Source organism: Talpa occidentalis, unplaced genomic scaffold, assembly GCF_014898055.3.
Source record: "Talpa occidentalis isolate TD23 unplaced genomic scaffold, MPIMG_talOcc4v2.1, whole genome shotgun sequence".
Taxonomy (NCBI): domain Eukaryota; kingdom Metazoa; phylum Chordata; class Mammalia; order Eulipotyphla; family Talpidae; genus Talpa; species Talpa occidentalis.
The window spans coordinates 111583445-111611168 of record NW_026555331.1 but is presented as its reverse complement, the minus strand read 5'-3'; the positions used below and the strand labels follow the sequence as shown (position 1 = coordinate 111611168).

At 39.0% G+C, this 27724-nt stretch overlaps 1 protein-coding gene and 1 long non-coding RNA gene across 3 annotated transcripts in view; one reads left to right on the top strand and one right to left on the bottom strand.

Annotated features, from left to right (window-relative positions):
- LOC119250365 (uncharacterized) overlaps positions 1-27724 on the bottom strand; it is a 40788-nt gene that overhangs the window by 9022 nt on the left and 4042 nt on the right. The window lies entirely within an intron of this gene.
- The window catches only part of ELMO1 (engulfment and cell motility 1), a 521159-nt gene continuing 515032 nt past the window's right edge, over positions 21598-27724 (top strand). The window contains exon 1 of one of the 2 annotated variants that reach the window (XM_054692471.1): positions 21598-21736. The gene's annotated coding sequence lies outside the window, so the exon portion shown is untranslated. The other variant, XM_037510310.2, reaches the window with a different exon arrangement.

Genomic DNA, 27724 nt, shown 5'->3' with positions numbered 1-27724 from the left:
GACATGTTGCATATGTTCAAGAACAAATCACTTTTTTCTTTCAATTAGCACCAACTCTGTGCCTTTTTTCTTTTGGTCAAACACTTCTGTTTTCACCTCTCTGGAAGAGAATACCTTTCCTGTCGCTTTTGACCAGCTGCTGATTAAAAAAAGAAAAGAAAAGAAAAGAAACAAAAACCACCTTAACACCTTGTTGGAGGAAATGATTCTCACTAATCATTCCCACACAAACATATATTAAGATTTTCAGACCCCATTGCTGCGTAGGGGGTCAAGACGCAACCTATGAAGCTAACCTCAGCCACTGCAGCACGAGTTTGATCCCCGGCCAGGGAGCTGACCCACATGGCGCAGCAGACCTCTCCTGATTCGCCTGCTGCTCCCCTCAGCAGTGTATTTCGGCAGTCTGCCTGTTCTGTTCCTGCTCTGTCTCTGGTGAATCCTCTCACCACCGGCACCTCTGTCTTGTACCCCTGTTCTTGTGTGCATAAATAAATAAATCCTTTAAAAAAAAAGATTTTCAGACAGCTTTAAAAAAATCTGTACTGGTATAGGTCAGAGATAAAGTTAGATATTTCATCATGTAGCTTTAGATTGTAGGGTTTCAGAGATTAATGGAATGAACTTTACCTGTTTGCGGAATAAACAGGCTTTTGAAAATCTGTCAAAATGAGCCATTGCTGGTTTCATGTGGCATCTAACTAGTAGTTTCTAACTTCACCTCACCAACTACCCAGTGAAATATCCATCAAGACTCCAAGAACAATGAACCCTTAGACAGACAGCCCATCTGTTACCATAACATGTATGGCAGGTGCACTATCTTATTAAAGGGGTTCTATATTTGTAGACTTTACACCAGATTTGGCCAAATCAAAACTACATCTTTCCTATCCTGGCTCCAGGACCTGAGTTTCCCCAGGCCATAACTTTGGCAAGTATTCCTCTGCCTTACCCATTTTGGGAGAGCCATTGTCTTAGAGTAAACTAATCTTTTCAGATCAACCTAAGTTGAAAAGATTGGAAATTTAGTATTTTATACCTATATTTATATTTTTGGAAACTTTGCTTCCGAACCCTTTTGACCAATACTGTGATGAAAATTATCTTGCATTTAAGTTAATGATAGGAAGAATTCTGTTGTTTCCTGGTACATGTTCAGTACCCAAAAGAGTGCCTGGCATAGAGCAGACAAGTAAACATGCAACTAAAAGTTCGCTTGAATGTATATAGTTAGTTTTTAAAAATCAATAGGACCACAGCCATTAGTTGGCTTCTGATCATACAGTTTAATTTTTGCAGAGAATTTTGAGACAGAATTCTTTGGTAATTGTTAAATAATATCATTAGAATTTTATCATGAAATTCAACAAGAGCTTCAAGAAACAACAGCAGAAACTTTTTGGAAGAAGGAAAAATCATTTTCAGAGCAAAGAAAATCAAATAGTCTTTGTTAATCGTGACCTCCAAGGAACCAGCCCCACATATTCTTGGCCTAATGTGAGCAAGTGCTAACCAGCTGGCTCATTTACCAAAGCATAACTGGGTTCCTTGTCAATATCATTGATGCTCCAAGAAAGAAGACATAATTAATTCTTAAAGCCATGCATTAATTTAAAGCACTTGAGAAAATTCAATTTGTAAAAAATAAAGAATTAAATGGGAACAAAAGAAATTCGGTGTTTAATGTCAAACAAGAAAGGTTAGAGACTAAAAATTTGTGAACAAAATGAAGTGTGTGGAAACACTGGAGCTGAAACAAATTAGGAAGTGGAAGCCCACATTGAGGCATGGTGAGTGTGCACCCTCCACCTGTGAATGGGGCTTTGCACTCAGCAAATTTGCTACTGCCTACTACTTTCTATCCAGACAAAGTGGAGAATGCTCACCAAACTCCTACATTTTAGGAAGGGGTATTATAAAATGATGAGTAATTGTAAGAATGTGATAGCCATCGAAACGGGAGGTTCCAGTTTCCCTGCTTCAACCAACGAAGGGTGGAACTGAGTAGGAAGGAAGACAAAAAAGACTTAGAGAAGACTTGTGGAGACACGTGGAACAGAGAGATGTCAAGAAGAAGCTGCATTTGCTTCTGAACCTGGACTTGTGGGTCATGGAAGGAGATACTTGAAAGAAATAGATAGGAAACCCGAAGGGTGGCTGAAAATGGCAGCCTTCATCTTGACTTGGATTTTGATTTTGCTCTTTTCCTTCCAAATTTGCCTGGCCCTTTCTGCCCTTTTCTGTGGTTCCCTGCCAGAAGGTGCCTTAGACTTGTGGCAATCTTTCAGGCCTCAGTGGCCCTGCTTTGGGCCAACCCTGTTTGGCTGGGCATTTATCCACCAGGAGATTGATAACTTAGGGTATTTCATTGAAAACTATTTTAACTATTTCCCTTCCCTTCCCTTTTCTTATTGTACACTAATTGTATTAAAGTTCCTTTCTATTGCAGGTCTTACACACTAAGCATATGCTTTACCTTTATGTAGCAGATGGCAGGAGCCATTTAGAGCAAGCAGGTTTGGGGGTCCTGGGATGCTTCTTATATTGCCTGCTAACAGATTGAGTGGAGATTTCAGTGTACATGGAGTTAAAGGTAGCTCTGAAAGTTACTTTATCTGTCCCTTTTCTCCCTTCATTCAACTTCTGCGATTGCAGGACCTAAATTACTTTCTTCTTTTTTGTCCTCAGTCTGAAAGGGAAGCATGAGGTAGTAGACTAAGATATTTTTAATTTGGTCATTTAAGGGTGCTTTAAAACATAGGTTTTATTATTATTTAAGTATGGCAAATCCAAAAGTTCAGGAAACAACTGCCACTAAAAAAATAGTTATACCTACATATCCCAAGGGGAAGAGGCACTCAATGCTGGGTAGTGGGGTGACTCTGGGGAATGCCCTAGGCCAGACAAGAGGCAGAGGGAGAGCAGAAAACTGTGAGCAAGAGATTTGATTGTGATTTCTGTGAGAAGGAACCAGCCAGGAAGAGTACACAGACTTAGGATTGGTAAGTTTAAATAATTTTAGTGGGTTTTGCAGGAAGGGCTCTGTTTTTGGGTGTCTGATACCTGGCTCTGGGGTGACTATAGCAAATTGATAGTGGCCCAGCTTGTGAAAGTCAGATAAAGGGGTAGAATGGGACAAGATCTCTGGATTGCTTGATTTACATTTGAAAGTTGTGTTCAATGGCCAGTTGTTTATTATCAGTATTTCTAGGAATTGACTAATTCTGGGGGTGGGGGGGTTAGAGGATTCCCTATATGGCCCATGGCATTAGATATCAAAGCATTAAAATACAGAACACAGGGGAGTCCTGGGACAAGGGGTTAAGACACAACCTTTGAAGCAATTTGCCGCTGCAGTATGAGTTCAATCCCCAGTTGGGGAGATACCCACATGGTGCAGCAGACCTCTTCTGAGCCCGCTTCTCCCCTCAGCAGTGTATTTCAGTCAATCTGCCTGTTCTGTTCCCCACTCTGTCTCTGGTGAATCCTCTCACCCCTCCCATACCTCTGGCCTGTACCCCAGTTCTTGCATGCATAAATCAATAAATCTTTTTTAAAAATACAGAAAACAAAAGATGGTCAATGCAAAAGATACTTATAAATTCAATTTATCAGATTAGTAAACCAAGCATTTAATTTGATGACTTCCATTACAATGTGGAGCTTCACTTATTAGATCAAGTGACCCATAAATTCCAAAACATTAAAACAGGGTTCCAAATTGAATGTGAGCAAACTGCTTCTATTGCTTGGAAACCATCCTCATCCTTGCTGTGGGATTTGTCCCCTCTTAAAAATAAGAAAAATATTTTAAGAGAAGGAAGTTTTATGCCTTATTATTGACCATTAACTTGTCACAATGTGAAGGAAAAGAATTGTTTAGGACTGCTGCTAAGAACAGCGAGATTTCCTCTCATCACAAGATGGAAATCCTACCTAGTGCATTATAGCAGGAGCTCCGATCAATAGAAATTCAGATCCTTGGAGAAATGGGTCTGCAGGAAAGCACTTGCACAGAAGAGAAAAAAATGACACTGGGTTATTGATCCCGAGTGACTCTTCCTAACTTCCAAAAACAAAATGCAGAAGATGTCAGGGGAAGAAAGGCACTCAACATACACCAAAAAATAGGATTTTCTACCAATTATTATTGGAGTTTGCAAAGAATTCTTTCTAGTGCTAAAGCTAATAGAACTGAATAAAAATATACAATCAATGGTTTATTCAATGAAACAGAAACAAAATATGTCCATGGACCAAAAAGTATTAAGAAAGTATAAAGAATGCCAAATATGAAGAAACTGCAGAGGAATAACAAGCCTCTGAAATGGCTTTATTTCAGAAACTAAAGAAAATTGTTTAAAACTGTCAAACTCAACAGAGTAGAGAAAGACAAATTCCTTGTGGGAAATAATTAGAAAAATACAAGTAGGAGAGTTTAAGATGGAAATGAGTAAGGAAGGTATTCAAGAAAACTAAATTAAAGTAGCAGAACTCAAAATTACAATTATGAGAAAAATGCAAAATCTGGAATTGAGAAAATCAAATTAGCAATACAAAGGGAAAATGAAGAAACTTCAGAAATACAGAGAAAGAAAATAGAGAAATAAAAAATGATAAGAAGGTGTCAAAGGACAAAAAATAGGGAGTTTACTGAGTAATTAGGTGGGAAAGAAGGAAAAAACAATAATGAAACAAGAGCAAGAATCAGACATGAATGTATAATAATACTTTCCCCAGACCAAAAATACTGGGGAATTCAATAGGTTTCACCACATTGCTAGAAAACTTAGCTACATCCTGATAAAACACTTCATTTCTGTCAATACCATTTCTTTATAAGTTTGATGAGAAAAACAAATAAGCAAACAAACAAAACCAATCCTAACTGATGTTTAATGGAAACAACCGTATCCAATGACCTGCTTTTGCTCTAAGTCCTATATGTCCTATGGCTTAAAGTTGCAATTTCCAAAATCCTTTCAAAGACACTAATGGAGGACTTACTATACTCAATTCGAAGAACTACAGGAAAGAAATAAGACTTTAAGTCTAAAAGTATATTATGTTCAAAGAATAAAATAAAACTGGTCTTAGTTTTTCTTCTGTGACACTAAATGCTAAAAATAAAATATTGTTAGTGTTTTAAGGAAGAAAAATACAACATAAGAATTTTATTGTATTCTTCTTTCATTCTTCTTGTCTTCTTTCATTGTGAAGTCAGCATAAAAATATTCCCAGGTTTGCAATTGTTTTGAAAATATACTGTTAGCTCTTTACCATTTTAAAAATTTGATTCCCTCTAAATAAAAGTGAAATTTAAATAAGTAACTCAAAATTGTAGATTTCATAGTGTTATAAAATAAACCAATCATGACAGACAATACTTAGTTAAAGTAACAGTTGAAAATTTAATTGCAAATACTTTTCATTTGACTTTTGTGTAAGAAGACTACTTTTTTTTTGTTTTTCTAAAAAAACATTAAAGATGACCAACATAAAATGCAAAATATACAATTTTTATATAGTGATGATAAAGGCCAATATCATATGATTTGGTGTTAGTTTTTAAAATTCCTGTTAAAATCTATGTAAAACATAATGGGATGCCTTTATGCCTTTATTTTCTTTCCAATTTTCAATGTTTTCTAAAATGAGCATATATTATTTTTTTTTAAAGAAATGTCTCATAAATAAATAAAAAGAAATTCATTGGCATTGTCCAGCCATTTCCCATGACTGGCATCTAATTGCTTTAGGCAATTCACTATTGGAACCATCCTTATGTGCTGATTCAATTAAATACCCCATGAGAAAATGGACTTAACTCAAACTGTCAGCTGGTGTTTTTGAAAAAATAATAATTTGCATTGTTTTAAACAACTATTTGCACAATTTCTGTGGTTATACATCTTTTCAAATTCTAGAATGGCAATTAGTCATGTGTCTTTGTCTTTGGTTAGACTGTAGTGTCTTTGAGGCCCAAGATTATTATTTTTTCCTGTGTTTATTGCTTTATTTGGAGTCTGGAATTATGTTTGTCATAATGAAATGATATAAATGAGACTTTTCTGCCAAATGCGTGTCATCATCATCATGTTCATTTCCATTATTGGTCAAAGGCATAGAACTCACAGCTTCAAATTTTATCAGTTGTGTCTTCAGCCATTTCAAAATATTCCTCCATGTATTTTTTTTTTTCAAGTTTACTTACACCTGCAGAAACCAGGTGGTGTTTGTTACTATATCTGCTTTTAATTGCCAGTAGCTTAAATAAGCCAAAGTTGTAAAATTGAATTTTCTGCTTAAATTTAAAACTTCTCCCTTCATCATTTTATTTATATATATAAGGTCTTGACTTTTCTTCCCCCAAGTTCTATGGATCTGCATTAATTCTACATTCTTCAGAAAACTAGTCTGCACTAACAATTTAAACATGACATGCTTTTTCATACTGCTAGGTCTTTGTACATGCTGCTCACTTGGCACAAGCATCCTTTCCCTATCTTACCCCTCACCCCATTTATACCCACCTGAATTCTGATATCACCCCCTTGATTAAGCTTCTGCTTTACCTATGAGTTTCTATTGCACATGGTACAGTGATTATTATACAGCTTAACCAACAGGACAAGGCTTGGGACTCCTTCAGATTCAACCCCATTTTTAGAGCACTATGCACACACATGAGATAAATGCAGACCTATATTTATTGAGGACAGGCTTATACCAGACTCCCAGGACATAGTATTGAATAATTAATGAACAATGATATGGAACTCTTCTCATGGATCTTCCAAGCTTATCTAATAAGATAATCATTAGTTTTAACAGCTATATGACCAAAATAAATGGAAAATATATGTAGAGTGTGGGAAGGTCTACTTTAATTAGATGTCATGTTAGGCTTTTTACCATGCCCCAAAGTGCCCCAGTTCAGGGGTGACTAAGGTCAAGTCTGAAGTCCAACAAGGAGTTAGTCACTCAAGAGCTAAATAAGCAGACAGTAGAGCACAAGCAAAGAACCCAACGAAGGCACAAGCCTTGTTCTATTCATGAAAAGAAAAAGTCCAATATGTCTGGAGCAAAGGGTAAGAATCAACCACAAGGGATATGAGTGGCATGAGTTGAAATCAGTTGAGCAGAAAAACCCAGATAATGTTGGCCCTGCAGTCATTGGGGAATTTTGATTTAATTCCATTCACTGTGAGTTCCCATTCAAGGGTTTTGAACAGAGAAGTGACATTCCCTCATTTTCATTTTTTTGAAAAATGAATGTGGAAATGGATTGACATTAGACATATTTTGGGTGGACAATGTTGTCATTTACTGAGATGGGGAAGAAGGTGCAGAGTGGGGTTTAGAAAAGATTGGGATTTAGACATAGTATGTTTGAATAGGGAAGAATCAAGTATGCAGGTGGCTATATGAGTTTGCAGATTATGAGAAATGTCTGACTCAGAGATTTAATTTGGGAGATATTCACATATATGTGATATTTAAGGCAATGGGATAAGAACAGATCATTTTGAAGGAATGAAATGGAATGAAATAGGACTTAGGACAAGACCTAAGGTAACCAAACATTTGGAAGTCAGATAGAAGAGGGAAAATAACAAGGGAGCCCATAGGGAGGGGTCTATAAAGTGGGCTAGTGTGATTTGAAGGAAAACAAAAGGAGAGCATTTCAGAAGGAGCAGTCATTGTGTGGAATGCAGTTGGGAGAGTGAATAATTGAGAACAGAAGATGTCCTTCTGAATTGTAAATCTGGAGTGGTTGTTGGTCTTGTCAAAAGTAATTAAGTGGGGTGGTGAACAAAAATCAGGTTGGAATGTATTATAAAAGAGTGGAGGGAAAAAGAGATGATGGAGTTGTGAATTTTGCTGTGAAGGAGACCAGAGAAATTACTTTCTGCTAATTTTAATAATGCATACACAAATATGACTTAAGTTTTTGAACACACTATACCAATTTTTTCAAAACCACTTAAAATATAGGAAGAATCAACTGACCGAAGAACATTTATACTTACTCTTGTAACACATATACAGGCTTCTGTTAATCAAATCACTTTTTTGTTAATTTCAACACAAGCCTACAAAACTAAGTTAATAGCAGATAGGAATAATTAAAATTTGCCAATTAAGGACTTTATTCAGGGGCCTCCCTGGTGGTGCTAGGGGTTAGGATGCAACCTATGGAGTTTGATCCCCTGGCTGGCCAAGGGAGCAACCCACATGGTGCAGCAGACCTCTCCTGACTTGCCCGCTGCTCCCCTCAGCAGTGTACTTTGTTCAATCTGCCTATTCTTTTCCCCACTCTGTGGTGAATCCACTCACCCCCTACACCTCTGGCCTATACCCCAGCTCTTGTATGCATAAATAAATAAATTTTTAAAAAAGTATTTTATTCAGCACCCACTACAATCCTCTGAGCCATATACTCTGAATATCCCATTTAATAATGAAGAACATAAGTCTTAGAGAATCAAGAGACAACATCAACCACAGAGTTAGTAAATGGTAGAGGCAGATTTGGGATCCAAGTTCTGATGTCGGAATCCACTATCTCAATCCTTAAGAAACAAGAATTTCTCAAGAAAGAAAATATTAATAACATAGAATAAATACTGAAATTTTAGCCATCCTCATTTAAAGAAAAATGGCTTCTGTCAATTTGCTAATAATTTTGGAAACAAGATGAATGTCTTTGTTGAGTAATCTTTAGCAGTAACTTAGGCAATTTTCTTAGTGACTGAGAATATATGAATGGACACTTTTGCTGTGATTCTCTTTTTTTAATGCAAGTGGGTAGGGAACTTAGAAAATGCCATCAAATTCCAACTAAATCTGGAATATTTAAGACTAAATATTCTAAATAAGATCTCTGACAATATGCCCAAAACATTCAGAAAGGAAGTGTCTGAGTAAAACTAGTAGAACATTCTTTATTTAGTGGGCTTATGAAAATGTACTGATATCAATAACTTATGAGCATATTTTTTTAAAGTGTATTCTCCAACCATTTGAATACCCAGGGCCCTGCAACCTGCCAGAGCTTAAGGTATGGTCCAGGTGGAAAAGCCTGAGTCACCAAATGCGTTGATCTGAACACATAAATTAAAGTTGAAGCTAGAGTTTAAGGCTGTATAGAATGAATGAACCACAGAGCAGAACCCACCTTTTTTAAAAAAGATTTATTTACACATACAAGAACTGGGGTACAGGCCAGAGCTATGGGGAGTGAGAGGATTCACCAGAGACAGAGTGGGGAACAGAACAGGCAGATCAACCAAAGTACACTGCTGAGTAGAGCAGTGGGCAAGTCAGGAGAGGTCTGCTGTGCCATATGTTGCTCCCTGGCCAGGGATTGAACTTGTGTTGCAGAGGCTGTGGATAGCTTCATAGGTTGCGTCTTAACCCTTTGTGCCACCAGGGAGGCCCCCTAGAGCAGAACCCACTTTGAACCAGTAGCTGCTCATTCAGAGAGCGAAGTGACACAACTCAATTCTAAGAAATGTTTAAGGCAGATGGTCATTCAAACTTCCAAATGGAGTTGAGATTTTCAAAGTACACAGCATTATAAAAGAAGCAGTTCTTATTCTTGAGGGACATTTGATCTTTGCAGTGAGATACTTGACTCATTTGCCAAGTGCCATTGGTGTGATAGACACCAAAATATACCATGATGAGGAGACAGAAAGTAGAGTGGTGACATAAGCATAAAAGTGTTCATGGAAAAGGTGTAATATGGTGTTATTTTTTCAATTGTTGCAATTTTATTTATTTTATTTTTTTAAATTTTATTTAAATTTTATTTTTATATTCCCCATACAATTACAACACTCTTATTTTAACCCCAAGCCCTCCTTTCCCTGCCTCCCCCATAGAGTGTCTCTGGTTCATAGTTGTTTGTTGATTTTGATATTTTCTTTCTTATAGTTATTCTTTTTCCTGGTCCCTTATTTAAGTTTTCTAGATTCCTGCTATGAGTGAGACCATCCGGTATTTTTCTTTTTCTTTCTGGCTTATTTCACTGAGCATGATCCCTTCCAGCGCCATCCATGTTGCTGCAAATTGCATGTGTTTATCTTTTTTGAATGCTGAGTAATATTCCATGGTGTATATGTACCACATCTTCTTGATCCAGTCATCTATTTTTGGGCATTTGGGTTGTTTCCAAAGCTTAGCTATTGTAAACAGTGCTGCTATAAACATAGGGGTGCAGGTGCTCTTTGGAATTGATGTTTCTGTGTCCTCTGGGTAAATACCTAGGAGTGGAATTGCTGGATCATATGGAAGCTCTATCTTTAGTAGGTCCAGAAGTCTCCACACAGCTCTCCATAGTGGTTGGACCAGTTTGCACTCCCACCAACAGTGCAGGAGAGTTCCTTTTTCTTCACAACCTCGCCAACATTTGTTGTTGCTAGTTTTTTTAATATGTGCCATTCTCACTGGTGTAAGATGGTATCTCATGGTAGTTTTGATTTGCATTTCCCTGATTACAAGTGATGTTGAACATTTTTTTCATATGCCTGTTGGCCATTTGCATTTCCTCTTCAGAGAAGTTTCTTTTTAGCTTTCCTGCCCATTTTTTGACTGGATTATTTTCTTTGTTTTTGTTGAGTCTCATCAGCTCTTTGTAGATTTTTGTAACCAGTCCTTTATCATTAGTGTTGTGTGCAAAAATGTTCTCCCAGTTGGTGGGGTTTCTCTTTGTTTTGGTTATTGTCTCTTTTGCTGTGCAGAAGCTTTTTTAGTTTGATGTAATCCCAGCTATTTATCTTTGCCTTCACTATCACTGCTTTGGGTGATGTGTCTGTAAAGATGTCTTTGATGTGCATATCATGTAGTGTTTCGCCTATATTTCCTTCTATGTATTTTATGGTTTCAGGTCTTATGTCTAGTTCTTTAATCCATTTTGAGTTGGTTTTTGTGCACGGTGTTAGGTAGTAGTCAAGCTTCATTCTTTTGCATGTATCGTAACTGTTGCAATTTTAAAAGGAAATATGTGCTCATTGTTATGCTATGTTTTTTTTTTTATATTTATTTATTTATGCATACAAGAGCTGGGGTATAGGCCAGAGATGCGGGGGGTGAGAGGATTCACCAGAGGCAGAGTGGGGAACAGAACAGGCAGACTGACTGCAATACACTGCAGAGGGGAGCAGCAGGCGAGACAGGAGAGGTCTGCTGCGCCATATGGGTTGCTCCCTGGCCAGCTGGGGCTTGAACTCATGCTGCAGAGTCTTCGGATTGCTTCATAGTGAGGTGCTTAACCCCTTGCACCACCAGAGAGGCACTGTTATGCTATGTTTTTATACCACATTATATAATTTCCAACATCATTTGAGATTCTTCACATGTATATAAGCCATTTTAATGAGTGTTTAATACTCCCTTATATGGATAAAGTAACTTATGTAAGCATTCCAGTTTTTGACTATTTTGATTCCATTAAATTTGATCATGGTAGCTAATAAGACAAGTCAACATAAACACTTTTGTGTAAACTATCTTTGTGTTTACCTCTGATAATATATACCTCCTTAGGCATACATTGCATGGAATGGGAGAAACTTTGCAGACAAAACAAGACTATTTTTAGATTTCATGTCAAATTACTTTCTTGTGTTAGCCAAATGTAATCATGGTTCTGAATGGAAAAATCTGCTTTATTCCTCATCTGCCACTATTGCTGTGTGAATTTGGCAACTCACTTAACCTCTTTGACTTTCTGTTTCAATTTTAAAATAGGGATAATAAAATACTTTTTCTTTAGTTGTGGAATTGAATACAACTAATATCATCACCTTCTTTATTTAATTCTTGCGGCTCCAGATAATGATTTCAGATAAGGAATATCAGTATGCAGAGTAGATTATTTTTTAATCATCATTACAACTCACACCATACTGCTCTATAGTGCTGAGATGAGTATAGTGCTCCTTTATAATTAGTCTCTTTGGAATAAACCACAAATCATTTTTCCCAAACATTATGTAGTAATCCTATTTTCATAAATGCATATGCCCATTAATAAGTACATCACCTCAATTACGAGTGCTTGAAGATAATATAATTATGTTATTCATGTAACCTACCTAGAGCTCAATATTCAAATCCATAGTGTATTTTCCAGAAAGGAAGGCTTACATTCTTTGGGTTCATCTAAAATATTATGATTATGAAAATAAATTCTATTCAATATTTTTTTCTATAAGGCAAATATATAGGGGATCCTGCTTGCCCTTTGCTTTTCCCCATTTATGTCCCAATCCTGGACTGATTAGAGGAACAAATTCACATTCTTGGAAATAAATATGTACTTAGTCGGACTATAAATACTTTTGTACTAATGTCAGATCAAAGTTGTTCTTCCAAATTTCATCTAAAACATTTAGCAAAACATTTTAAAATATACAATTTGAGAATTATATCAAGTCCAAAGCCTTAAAGTTGGGAATCAACAGTGAAATTACTACATGTCTTTAACTTCTTTCATGTCTAATATTCCCTCTTTTCCTTGGAAATGAAAGAAGAGATAAGGACATATTTGAGGGCAAACATTATGGGACATTGACCAAAAAATTGCAAAGATTAGGACATCAATCTTAAAATTGATGTCACAGGGAAAGTTGTTTTTTAAAAAGACTAGTTCCATTTCAACAATCTTTCAGTAGTTTTTATATATTTTATACCTTTTTTCTCCTCCAGTTTCCCACCCCATTATCTCTGGCCATTGGCAACTCCTCAATGTGTTCTCCATTTCTAGAGTTTTCTTATTTAAGGATAGACATTTAAGCAGAATCATACTGTAAAGAGCAGGATTTATTTTATTCTAAATGATTCCTTGGCAATTCATCTAAGGTTGATGTAAGTATCAATAATTCATTCCTTTTTATTGCTGAGTTGTATTCTGCACTAGGGAACCAATCGTTTTCTCAGCCAGTCATCTACTGAAGGAAAAAGTAATAATTTTAAGTTTATAATTTTGATGAGTTTTGACTAATTGATACATCCATGTAATCATTGTCATAATAGAAAGGGCATTTACTGAAGAGAAAGGAAAAGATATGTTCATGTACAAACTATGTGAATGTTTGTTGTTGTTTACTTCACAATAGCTAAAAACTGGAAATAACACAAGCGGCTGAACACAAATAAATAAATAAAATATGATATAGCAATCAATGCAATTTCACTCAGCAGTAAGGAGTGAACTACTGAGATAAATACCTACAGTAAAAAAGGACAAGACACATGTGTACTATAACTACCTTTATATGGGTTTCTAGAAAAGGTTAAGCTGATGCTTGGTGTCAGAGAGCTGATTGGTGATTCCCCAGGGCTGGGTACCTGGAGGGAGGATTAACTTCAAGGGACACATGAAAACTTTCATGGTTTCAGAAAGCATTTTTAACCCCAAACCTGGAGAGAACATTTTGCTCAAAACAAAAGGGTCTTACTTTCATGGAAAACAAGGAACTGGTGAAAAATAAACTTGTTTATGTAGGATAGGAAAAAGCAAGATAACATTAATAGAGGTCCAAAGAAGCAAGGTATATAAAATTAAGGAACCTCAAAAGTGAAAATAGAGGAAACTTAGAAGAAACCAATCAAAGAAACGAATCAGTTTCCTGGAGCAGACAGCTGCCTGGAGCACTATAACATCGGGAATGTGAGGGTGACCTATTTGATGTCGAGCTTATAATATTTGAATTCCCTCTACTTGGTTGTGATCTTTACACAGCTGTGTGTGCTGCCTTCTTCTGTGTCCTGCAGGAAAACAGCCTGGCAGGAGGCAGAAGGCAAAAAGGCGTTGAGATTGCTGATAGATCCTAGATAGGAAAAGCTTTTATTTGATTCACTAACTGGTAAGACATGAAACTACCACCAATAGCAGAAAGCAAACATGGAACAATTTCCTTGCTTTTCTTAGGAATTTTTCATGACAAAATACAATGTGACATTTTCCACTGCTGCCCTGTTGAGAACCTTTTCCATTCCTCCAAAAAGTGTGTAGTGCTGAAATAGTAAATGACATGTCTGGTTGGAAGTCAGTCACCTTAATATAACATATATGCACAAGTTCCCCACCCTTGAACTGAGAACAGAGCGCTAGGACTTTGCAAACCACTACAGGCAAGATCCCTACAGCCACAGCCACGTATGGGTAAGAGCAAGTAGTCAATACCAGAAGAGTGGTCAGCATTCAACATGGAGGCTCCATAATGAAGAAGCCACAGACTAAAAGATCTCTCTTAAGGTCATCTATAAGTATTCCAATTTATTTGTAAGATCTACAGAGATTGTATCTCTAGTCAACTTAGTATATCAGTGCTGAGTTGGAATGAAGTTATAGGAAATTAATGAAGGATGAAAAAATGTTCACCATCATTTATCATCAGGGAAATGCAAATCAAAACTGCTATGAAATACCATCTTACACCTGTGAGAATGACCCATCTCAAAAAAATTCAGAAAGAGGGCCTCACTGGTAGCACAAGGGGTTAAGCACAGCACTCTGAAGCTATCAGCAGTAACTGCAGCACAAGTTCAATCCCCAGCCAGGGAGCTGACCCACTTGATGCAGCAGGCTTCTCCTGTCTCACCCTCTGCTTCCCTCAGCACTGTATTTCAGTCAGTCTGTCTGTTCTGTTCCTTACTCTATCTCTGGTAAATCCTCTCAGCCTCCCTTACCTCTGGTCTGTACCCCAGCTCTTGTATGCATAAATAAATCAGTCTTTAAAAAATCCAGAAAGAGCAAGTATTGTCAAGAATGTAGAGAAAATGGAACTCTTGTACACTATTGGTGGAAATGTAGACTCATCAAGCCTCTGTGGAAAACGATATGGAAGCTTCTTAAAATATTAAAACTAGATTTACCATGTGATCTAGCAATTCCATACCTAGATATTCATGCAAAGAATGCAAAAACACTAATTTGAAAGGTTATGTGCATTCCTATGTTCATTGCAGCATTATTTACAATAGTCAAGTTATAGAAAAAAAACCTAAGCACCCAAAGACAGGAGAATGGATAAAGAAAATGTGGTACATATAAACAATGAAAGGTCACTTGGCACACAAAAAAATAAATTTTGCTGTTTGTGACAATGTGGATAGAGCTGGAGGGGGTTATACTGAGCAAAATAAGTCAAAACAAAAAAGACAAAAATCAGTCAAGTAGATTCCATTTTTAAGGTCATGGAAGACTTTAATATGCTTTGGTAGTTTAAAACTCCAGTAAGAGACAGAACACATAGCTTAGCTATTGTAAATAGTGCTGCAATAAACGTAGGGGTGCAGGTGCCCTTTTGAATTAATGTTTCTGTGTCCTCTGGGTAAATACCTAGGAGTGGAATTGCTGGATTATATGGAAGCTCCATCTTTAGCAGGTTGAGGAATCTCCACACAGCTTTCCATACTGGTTGACCAGTTTGCACTCCCACCAGCAGTGCAGGAGAGTTCCTTTTTCTCCACATCCTTGCCAACATTTGTTGTAGCTAGTTTTTTTTTTAATATGTGCCATTCTCACAGATGTAAGATGGTATCTCATTGTAGTTTTGATTTGCATTTCCCTGATTACAAGTGATGTTGAACATTTTTTCATATGCCTGTTGGCCATTTGCATTTCCCCTTTGGTGAAGTTAGTTTTTAGCTCTTTTGGAAACAACCCAAATGCCCAAAAACAGATGACTGGATCAAGAAGATGTGGTACATATACACAATGGACTATTACTCAGCAATCAAAAAAGATAAACTCATGCAATTTGCAGCAACATGCATGGAGCTAGAAGGGATCATGCTCAGCGAAATAAGCCAGAAAGAAAAAGAAAAATACTAGATGGTCTCACTCATAGAAGGAATTTATAAAACCTAAATAAGGGACCAGGAAAAAGACTAATTATAATAAAGTAAAAATCAAAATCAACAAGCAACTATAAACCAGAGACATGCTATGGGTGGAGGGGAGTAGGATCAAAACAAGTGGGTGGGGGTGGGAATTGTATGGGGACTATAACCAAGATCAAAATGCATACATTGTGCAAAAGTGAAAAATGATGTAAAAATATATAAAATTAAAAAACAATAATAAATAAATCAATTAAAAAAAACTCACTAAGAAAAGAGACAGAACATAAAGATAGTCATAGTGACTATATGACCTTAAATGTAAATTAAATGACTCCTTGATGAATTTTGGGTGAGACACTTAATGATATAGGATTATAGAATAATATTCTTTCTTTTAAGATCCAGGATGCTACTTGCCATGAGAAATATTTGCTATGAAAAATAACACAACTCAATACTGTATATTCTGTTTTTCAATATTTAGAATCAACCTATATAAGATATATAAAGAAACTTTAATTATTATGTCTGGACAGAATGCAGTCAAATGTAAGTTTAATAAATATGGAAAATGTAAAAGTAATATTATTAGGGTTGGGAATACAGTGTCCTAATCCACAACTACCTCTTGTCTATCCCCAAATTCCCTAAAATGAATGAAAAAGTATACAAAGAAGAGTTCATAGATATATGAGTGGGGGGAAAGGGAAAAGAGGAAGGGAGGATAGAAGAAGAGAAGATATGCTATCAGAGGCTTGGAGAACAAAATGAATCAGATATGGAAAAAAAATAAATCCAAAACTCAAAATGCAAGCAGAAAATTACTATGACAGAGGTGGAAGCAATGTGGTTCAAGGGGTTTCTCAGTCCAGCGTAAATGTATGTAAAAGCAGGAGGGTGCTTGAGGGCACTCAGGGTGATTAATTGGGGAGTTTCTATGATTTCTTCACCACAACTATGCTAAGTGTTTCATAGCCTTAGCCTTGTATCCATGATCATCAGGGACCCAAGTTCTGTTGTTCCACCCTCCTTAACATGAGAGTGTTCCTTTAGTTTTATCCACTATTTCTCAATAACAGCCAGTGAGAAGCTGGGAGGAAAAAGGATATGACCAAAAGGAACAAAGGTATGGCCTCTTCCTTCCTGCTTGGAAAAAGGACAATCCAGTTTTACTTAAATCAGTAATGTATATGAACAGAAGTGATGGACAGTATACAGTGACTGAAATGAGGACTTACTGGAGAAAAATCCAGAGTATTGGTATCACAGCAATAATAAGCAGCCAAACTAGAGCAAGGACACCCCTTTTGATTTTTTGAGCCTGTCCTTGTTTGGTGTTTGGTCAGGCCAAGGTAAAGAGGGAAAAGAAAATTGCTTGTCTGAATCTCTTCTACTAGGTTGAACAACAATTAGTTTTCTGTGTGATCTAGCTCCTTTGTAATATTTCAGTGTTTCCAATTCTCCCCATGCCCTTGTAACCAAGGCTCTGATATATAGTGATAACTCCCTATCTGTTTTTCCAGTATGTATTTAATCTTTCTTTTTTATAGAATGCACCTTTAAACCCACCAAACAAAAATTATCTGTGACAATCTACTGCTTAAACTACTTCACTTGGAAAACAAAGCATAATCTTCAAACAAAAAACTTTTCAATTATATTCCCAATATCCATAATATATCTAAATTCTGTGATGTGCTTCCCAATAGCTCCTAAGTTTTGCCTTTTGTCCATTGCTTAGATTCAATTTTGATATTCTCACACTCCAACCAAATTGACTTTCAGAGTTTCATCCTGTACTACTACTTCTCCAGAACTTCACACAAACTGTTATTTTTGCCTAGAACCATTACCCATCAACAAAACCACTTTCACCAAACTTTATGTCTCGCCACAGGAAGAATGACCCAGGAGGCTATTACAAGTGATATTAGCATCCCTATTCGCAAATGGTACTGCAACTTTCTGCCCTTCCCCTAATAAAACACTACTCAGGTGTTACGATATTTCCAGTCTGTCTTCTTAACAAGAATGGGAAGTGCCCATGTTTTTCATATTTGTCTATGTAGCCTTCCTTCCTCCACAATAGTTCCCATTTAAGGTAACAAGTGTACACTGGATTATTTAATGATGGAGAAGGATTGTCCTTTCCTTTTTCTGGGGATCTCAGTGACTCTGGATTGCCAAAGTCTGCCTGTTTACCAGACCTTATTATCTCCCATATTGCAACTTCCTGGACTGGAGTCCACTGTCTCTGCCCCAGTGACTTTAAAAAACTAGAGCAAACCAACATGAGCCTGATTCTAATGCAGGAAGAGACCAGATTATTCAAATTTTAGATCAAAGAGGCTGATATGGGATAGAATTCTGAAGAAGCAAATTACTAAATGCATTATTAAATGTGCAAGATCCACTTGCAGTGCAAAAGGAGTGCTTTTTTTTTTAAAGTGAATTAGAAATGAATATTTGTGAGTAATTAGAAAGGAAAGAGTTGATCAACATAATTCATCATTGATTAAAATGTAACAGGTCATTTTTGCAGTTTGCGTTTTTACAGTAAAATTTTGATAACCTACTCGGCTGTCCTATCATGGAGTACGGTATATCCAGGGAAGGATAAAGAGATGGGAAACATAGCCTCAAACTATTAAAATATGGGAAAGTCCCTTAAACACTTTTCCATCCATCAGCGAATTAAAGCTCATGAGTGCGAAAAGCAGTTCAGACTTGAGGACACAGTGAATTTCGTTCTCTAGCTAACTACCCCAATCTTGCTTCCTTTTTTCCTATTTATTCTGAAACTGAGATGGGTAGTCCTGCAGAGGAGATCCTGAGTCCACTTCCCTAACCACTGAAGGAGAAGATAAGGCTGGCTCATCTGTAGGGAAGGTAACCTTCCATGAGGGCTTACTTCAAGAGCTATGAAGGTCAGTAATTGGGTGCAGATTCTCACCATAAAATGACCCTCCTTTCCATTACAGAAAGACTCAGTGATTAAATGGCCCAGGCTTTGATCAGGAGCTAAAATAAATGCAGGATAGTAATACTAGCTCTTTCCCTGCCCCATGGGTAGACAATGATAATATAGAAAGAAGGAGGGTATATGACTTGTTAATCAGGACTGTTGTAGATAATCATAGATAAGTTAGCATTTATTGCTTTCCTCTATGTTTTAAGAATTTCACAAGTTTGAACTCATTTGATTCTTACTCTACCTTCCTATGAAGGTATATTTTTAATTCTAGCTTAAAAATATAACTTGTAAATGGCATTGCTTGTAAATGGCAATACTAAGTTTGAAACCCAAAGGCAAGTCCAGGAACGGAGCCCTGTATAACACCACTGCACTGATCACTACTTTGCCCTGTGTACACCACCAGTAGAACGCAGTGTGAAAGTGGATTTCTCAAAGGCATTTGACATCTCTGAAATGCCTTTATGCCACAATAGAAACATAAGTCTTGGCAATTGCACAGTTAAGAAGAGGCTTATTATCTGAATAAATCAGTGAAATGAAAGAATGTTGATTCCCACCATGCTGGAGGGAGCCCTTAGTGGGGTGTCACCAGGACCCTAGTGTTCTTACCTAATCTGTGAATGTGGGGAAATACTGAATGCATGAATGAAATCCAATGACTTAGAGAAAGGGGTCCAGGGGTTTTGGTTCCAAAGACCAATTTCATATAAGTGTGAATATGGTCTAATAATAATAACAAAGCAAAGAATTTCCAGTCTCCCCCTTGCACTTTGATCAACTATGACATGTGTTTGAGAAATAATTGGCTGGAGCTCAGGCTGTATTAATTGTTTTTAACGGCGAATAGCTAACTAATTTATATTACTTTTAAATGACAGATATGGATAAAATGATAGAGATTTGAAACTATAGAACATGAAGAGGTATTAGAACAACTGAGGATGTTTAATCTTCAGAAAAAATGTTTAGATAGGATTTGAGGTCTATCTATCTTCAAAGATCTGAAAGGTTATCTCATGGAGGAAGGAATTGACTTACTCCATATTGACTGCTGAGGGTGGAATTGGGATCAAAGTTTACCAGGAAGTGGGTTAGTCTATTAGTTGTGCAAGGGAAGGACACAGAATTCTCTATATGCTCTTGGGACAATTATGACAGTAAACATTTACTGAGTTGACATTTTAGTGCACAAGATGTCTACACTAAAGTTAAGCTCTTTTTATGCCTTAGCTAGAAAGTTGCACATCAAATTCACAGTTATTGCAAGTATTTCATAACATCACTAATAAAAGCTCTATTTACTGACTGCTACTTAAATTAATATAAAAACATTTGATAGTTGCTGTTACTATTATATCATTATATGTTAATATGTTCTCCTGGAATCATCCTGCATTAAGTGATAGTCTTACAATGACCTGGATCTTTGTGTTCCTCTTATTAATACTGCTTCTCAGTGTTAAACATACAGTAAGGGGTCAGTTCAGTGCTGTTCATTAGAAACATAAAGAGAGCCACTAATGAGAGCCATATGTGTAACCTTACTTTTTCTAGTAGCCATGTTAAAAATTGTAAAAAGAAACCAGTGAAATTGTTTTAAAGTACCTATTTACTTTACAATAATATTGATAGGTAATAGGTATAGATATATTTATATCTTAACCTAATCAGCTCATTATATCAAACTATTAATATTTATTTAAATTATGTAATCAACATTAAATTATTAACAAGCTATTTCACATTTTTCACACTAAGTCCCAGTATCTATTTCAACCACTGTTCAGTGGTTTCTGGGAGTTCTTGGTACTAATGGACAGTCAGCATAGGGTTAAGATTTAAATAGAGTGAGGGAGTGGGGTGGATTAAATCATCAAGAGGAGCATTGCCTTCCACCTTAGCTTCTGATGTCTCCCTGCCCCCAACTTACCTCCTATGCCGGTTTGAAGGAAATGCATAGCAACAACCTTTGCCTTTTCTGGTGGAGCCAATGTGGTTATTTCTGAATTTGGAAAGGACAGGTGTTTCTCCCTCAACCTTCCAACAACTGTCATTTCCCTCCTGGCAGCTACTCTGGCAGTCAACGTGCTTGATTTCTGCTTTAAAATTGTACTAGATTGCACGAATTAAATAACTTACCCTGAATACCAAACTGGGGTGGGGGGGGGAGTAGAATAACTTGCTTTATGCAATGTGATACAAAATTAGGGAATCCCTGGCTTAACTGATTAGAACAAAATCTTGTAGTTTCAATTACACAGTCGGTGAATGCATAGATGACTGCAGAGGAAAGGAAACATTCCGCTGGTGTTTTTGCCACGCTGTCCAAGGGAAAAGGCACAGCGTCCAAATAAACACTTCAACCTCTTAAAGTAGCTTTACAACAGCCCACCGAAGTTTCCCCTCAGAATTCCAAATCAGTTGCCCAAAATGAAAGCACATAAAAAAAGATGCCACACGCTCTCGGCCTCCCGGAGGTGGCGCTACGAGGGTGACAGAGTTAATTAGGGCCTGCAAAACGCCGCGTGTGAGCTCATCTGAGAAGTCATGCTCTGCACACGTATTATTTATAGCAGATCTGAGGCGAGCACGGTGTTTGACATTTCCTTATTTTTAAGTAGGGGGACTTAAAAAAGTCGTGGGTAACCCCCTCAGACTAAGTGCTGTGGGCAGGTTCCCGGGACCTCGGGAGGCTTACGCGCCAACCACGCGTGTCCGGGCGCAGGTGCCGGGGGCGGCGGCAGCGGCCAGTCGGCTGCGTTCGCTGTGGTGGAGAGTTCGCGACTGATCTCTGCTTGCCTTGCAGATGCAAAATGTGTCTTTGGCCAGCAGGAGGAAGGAAGAGGAAGTGAGAGCAGCGGCAGCCGGCGGTGCAGCAGCCGGCGGACCCGGAGTGTAAGTGCGTGTGCTCAGGCGAGCAGGGGTGGGTGAGGATGGGCAGTGGATAGAGGCAGAGCCGCTCTCACCGCCGCTGCCCCGAGCTGGGAGACAGAACCTCCGTTCCTCTTTCAATGGTCACGGGTCGCCAGAGCTCGGGCCGCGGGGAACCCTCGTCGCCGCTGCGGTCCTGCGACCCCGGGCAGGTTCGTAAAGTTTCCAGGGCTGCCGCCGCGCCCCGACTGGCTGACCTCGGGAAGGCTAGGGAGGGAGCAGGGACTGGGGCAGGGAGTAGGCATTCAGTTCCAGAACACTCTAAAGCGCCGCGAAGACACTTTTGTTTCCTCCCTGGGGGCGCCGCGGCTGGGGCGGGGGTGCAGCGGAGCTCTGCTGGTGAGGGCTGCGGGCGCGCCAGGGCGCTCCGCAGTTGGGGAAGTCTGGTGGAGGGGGGCGGCTGGAGTGGAAGTAGAGGAGGGAGCGCCGGGCCCTGGAGCGGTCCGAGACGTTTCGACGGTCTTCAGCTGGGGACGCTGCCTGTGGGGCTAAGCTGCGGGCGCCTAGCAGTGGTTGAGGATGGGGGCGGGTGTTGGTTTTGGGGTTTGGAGACTCAGAGGTTAAGCTTGAGAAGAGACTGGCCTCTCGAACTCCCGGGTTTTCTCCGACACTTGCAAATGGGAGGGAATTCCCCGGCGAGCGCGCTCCTGCCAGGGGATATTGATGGGTTTCTGGGACCTAGGGCCCGGAGAGAAGGTAGGGGGCGATTGGGACAGCTGATAGCCCCCGGGCGATTGTTGGTACGTACTAGCCTCCCGGGACCGCCGAGGTCCCCCCCGGGACGAGGAAAGACGGCGGTGGCTCGTGGGGAGATTCTGGAATCAGAGAGTGGCCGCACCAGGAGCGCCTTCAGGAAAGGGGAACCGAGGAGGTCTGGGGGTCCTAGATTCCGGGCGCACAGGCGCGGCCGCGGTCGCCAAGAGGAGCTTTGAGGAAGAGGAAATACAGAACTCTGCCGACCCGGGGGTGCGCGCGTGTGTTCAGGGCTGGCAAGTCCGTGTTTGTACCGCGGGCGCGCGCGAGGGCGGGCAAGCCTGTGTGTGAGCGCGCGTGTGTGTGTGTGTCTGTGTGTGTGTTATGTGCGCGACCGCGGGGGCCTCCGGAGCCGGCGACTCCCAGCCTAGTGACTCTCTCCCTCCTAGTGGCCTTTTGAAGTTGGATGCTCTGAGAGGGGATTGTTTGTTGACAGCTTGACCTGCGTTGACCTAAAACTGCGGGACTGGGCCCCCGGGTAGTGACCCAGCTCTGGGGGCCTCTGGACAGCTCCTGAGACTCAAGGAACATATATTATGTGATGCCCTGTGTTCAGAACCACAGGTCTGCTGGTGGACAACAATAGTCATGAATCATAATGAGCTAATTCTTTATGTTTAACATTTCAGAAAATCTTGGGCAAGAGTTTGTGCCACCATCTTCTTCCTAAGGCAGAAGTCTTGGGCTGGACAGGTAGTGGGGCCTTGAATTGGTGTGATATAGGTGCGGTAGTGGAAGAATTTCTGAGTTTTTGTAACTTCTAAAAAATAAAAGTAATTAATGAGTTGTATTTATATACCAACCCTTTGAGGGTGATGAAGAACAAGAGATAGCTAACCTCACCAAGGTTCACTTTTAGATGGAAAAGGGGGCAGTGACTTATTGTTAAAAGCCTCCTCTGGTCGTAGTTTTTCATATTATCTCAATTCCACTCCTATTTCCCAAGGTTATTGCAATGATTATTGTACCCTGCTCACAGGTAGCATACTTCTTTATAGTTGACTTTCTGACCCTCTGATATCTCCTGAGGGCTGTGGTTAAATATACACATTGTCTTTTTTCCCCCACTATATTGATTACTCAGTTTTTTAATTAGATGGACAACTTGTCTCCTCTGTGAGGGAATGACTCTGGAGTGTTGGAGCTCTACAGGTGTGGTGGTGTAAGAACTGAGGGAACTGGGTACCAGAAGATTGGTAGGTGACAGAGAGGGGAGACCAAGGAGTCAGACCTAGAGTGGGTCTGGTGGCATTTAGGACTTGGATTGGGTGGTTCTATAATTGGTCGGGCCTACCACCCCCTACTTCTCCATGCCCATGTCTCATCTCTCTGCCTTTCTTAACTTGCAACCATTCTGACCACCTTACATTCTTCTTTTTTACTAAGTGCTCTCTCCAGGACCTCTGTATATATTATTCCTCTACCCAAGGAACTTTCCCCCACATGTCCAGAGGACTCATTCACTGATGCCCTTAAGGTCTCTGCCCTGTGGTCAGTTAAAGGCAAACTTCTCTGCCTAACTCACATAAAATAACAACCATTCCCTTCCTAGTCCTCTTGTTACTGTTTATCCTGTTAGCACTAATTACCCCTGGTGTCATATATTCCTTTGTTTGATTACTGTCTGTCTCTCCCATTAGAATGAAAATTCCATGAAGGCAGGGACCTTGTCTTATTTACTGTTCCAGAACTTAGACTTTCCCCAGCATAACAGGTGCTCAATAAATACCTGTCGACTGACAGAAAAATAGATGTCTATTATGGAAGAGACTTACCAAGGAACTATATCAGAAACATATTGCAACAGCAGCAGCAAGTAAGAAACCCAGGTAATAAGCTTTTGCTTTTCCTTCCCACCCCCAGGTCCAGCCATTCTTCTAGCAAACCCCTTCTTAAGACTCCTTCCTTAGAATATCAGACTGAAGAAAGGAACAGAGAGGTGATTCCCTGGGAGAGAGGAAAATCAGTATAGTTTATTAATAACACATCTCCATTCCAGATATGATGTTTACTTCATCACTCCCTTTGGAGGAAGTCTTCCTAAAGCATGTGTTGCTTTAGCCAAAGAAATACTCCCTAGGAAGAAAGGCATTATTGTGAGTGAAGAGATATTCAAGTGTGTCCTAGTCAGCTGTCCCAGAAGATGGAAATAAAGGCAGAGGAGAAGAGGAAGTAAGGGAAGAAGGAAAGATAAGCAGAAGAAAAACTTGGTGAAAGATATAGGGCAAAAGAAAAATGAGAAATGCCTAGGAGTAGAGAAATGAAAGAGAAAATAGACAAGGAGCTTTGGTAGTGCTTCTAAACCATTGCATATTGACATAGGACAATACTTGAACATTTTTAAGTAATTCATTTCCTTTGGGTGTTTGGTGCAAATGGGTGGGGAGAGGGGTTAAGGGAATGCTTTGAAGTCTTTGCAGAGAGGATGTGGCTGGGGATGTGGCAGAGGCTCTGTTGAATAGGCTTACTTTATCATCTCACCTAATGCTGAAGGTTTAGAAGTGATCATTTCTCTGGAGGACATTTCCTGTCCAAATCTAAGGCTGGCTGTATTTAAGGTTTGTAAGTGAAGCTTGGAATCACTTTTTAATGCCTGAGAGCATGCTAACAGATAGTTTAGTTTATAATACATTCATTCTATTGAATTTGGAAAAGGTGGGAGATTACTAAACCCTCTCTACAGCTCAAAAGCCTCAAGTGTTTGCTGCTAATTACACAACTCCAGTTCTGCTTCCTTTTAGTCAACTAGTCTAGTGTTTTTGAAGTCTGGGGTTACAATCCAGGAATAGATCATAATTCAAACTATAATGTCCAGACCAGCTGTTTAAAATATGAAATGGAAGAGAGTACAATGAAGAGTATTTTGCAAAATGGATACCAAGACTTAATGTCAAATGTTAATATGGATCAAGATTAAAAAATAAACAAACAAACCCAAAAACCTAGTGTTTCTGAAGGATCAGGAAAAAAATTTACTTTTTAAAACTAATTTGCCAGAGACTCCAATGAAAGTGGTTCATCGGACCATACTTTAAGAAAACTTAGCCACCCCTCCCTGAAAAGTGCTGTTGGTTTAATTGCCTGCTAGAGGGATGCAGTAAAAACTTAAGACTTTAAGCTTATGGACTTAACTTTAAAAATGCAACTGTTTTATAGAACTTGAAAGTGTATTGGTCTCTGATATGGAGAACAGTAGATTCATTTGCAGTACTTTAATAGTTCTTAGGATAAAGCCATTGAATATACTTTTTTTCTGATCAAGTTTTCATTTAGAACTTTTGACATCTTTGAAACTTTGCTCAACTTTTCCTTTCATATTTTAATTACTTTCAGAGGTTTGCAAGGAAAGTAGTAATCTCTTCTGTTTATAACCACACTGCTGTGATACATAATTAAATTAAACCTTTTAGCTGACCACTGATTGGGATTAACCAAAGAAGGCAAAGGCTGAAAATTCAAGCACTCCCTCAAAAATAAGGATCATGAAGGCATACCATCCCAAGGACACAATGTGGCCCCCCATGAAATGTGTGTGGCCTGGGAAAGCCTTTGAATATGCCCAGCACAGCATCTTAAGGTACTGCAAAACTAATCCTGTATGCACAATGTAACATGGTTTTCAGTTTTCAGTTACCTCGGTAATTTAGGTTGTCTGAGTATAACCATTGGAATTTACATATAATAGGCAGAATGAAGCCTGAAAAACACCATGATCCATTATTAAGTGGACTTGTGACATAGTATTCTCTAACTTTTCACTGATTAAGTGCAGGTACAGGATAGAGCATTTTGTCACTAGTCTAAGGTAGACTGAATAGTGAAGTATCATAGGAATCCACATGGGAGACTAATGCTAACTCATCAAACAGAATTAATCACAGCAACAACTTGGCATAGTGCTGAGTAGAGACATTAGTCACATGTATAAATAGAAGATGATGATTCCCAGTCAGTGTTCTAGGCCCCCACAAACACCAATTTCCAGAATCTGAGCAAAATTATTATTGGAACCTCAATTTCAGGAATTGAGGTTACAGTTTGGGCTATTTTAGTTTTAACAGGAACAAAACTTTCCTTAGTGGAAAACCTGGAAAACACACTAGTTGGTGGACTCTAGGACTGCTGTGGGTGAGTAGGTAGTACTTGCTGAATAAGGAGCAGAGCTGGAGAGCCCCAAGATCAGGCAAGCTGTGAGTGAGCATTTTCCCAGTGAATATGGAGCCACAGGATCCACAAGACATTTTCCTGTATGTGCTGACATCCTTTCTCCTAGAACACTCTTTTGGAAGTGATGGGAAGTCACCAACATGGTATGATTATCCCATTTTATCCATGTGACATGAAGGAATAAAATGTCACAGGGCTGTTTGTACAGTAGATCTTAACCTTTATCCAGCTTTCCTGACTTTTCCTCCTATTATTCTTTTTTATAATACCATGATGCCTTGCTTTATTCCCCATTATTGGTTCTCCTGGACTAGCCTGGTCTGAGATCAGACCCGCCCATGTCCAGCTACACTGTCGCACAAACAGGGACCTCTTCATTCCTGTTTATTGGTAGAATGCCCTGGGTTTTGATGGATGTGCCCTGGGTTGCTATGGCACCCACAGATGTGTCTGCCACTGCTGAGGTTGATTTTTCCTGAGTTGGTGCCTTCCTTTGGATATCTCATTCCAAAATTAACCTTCTTTGCCTTGACAGTCAGAGCATCCTTTTCTTAGGGACAGTATGCTTATCATCCAAACTCATGATACTGGAGCATGTAAGCCAGAATGAAAATTGTGAGTCAAAAGAAGAATGATGTTTGCCAAGGAGAATAGACATGTATTCTTCAGCCAACACTTTGTTCTCTGTGCATGAATCATGGTCAATGTAAAAGCACAGAACCAATAGGTGTGGGAGGAGTCCCACTGGAGAAAGGGAATACATTTCAGACAAAGTATTTTCCAGCTAGTCATATGTTTTGCTCCTTCTCTTGCTCTATATGTTAATACCAACTACAGAGATAGTCTTTATGAGGGGTGATTTCACTCTTGGGTAATGTTGAGGCTACCGATGCTGATGCTTATTTGTTTTTTTTTTTAATGCCTGCAGAGTAGTGCCCATTTTGTTGACCCTTTATTTTAAGAATTTCAACCTCAGTACTGTTGACATATTGGGCTGGGTGGTTCTTTGTTGTGAGATCTGTCTTGTGCACT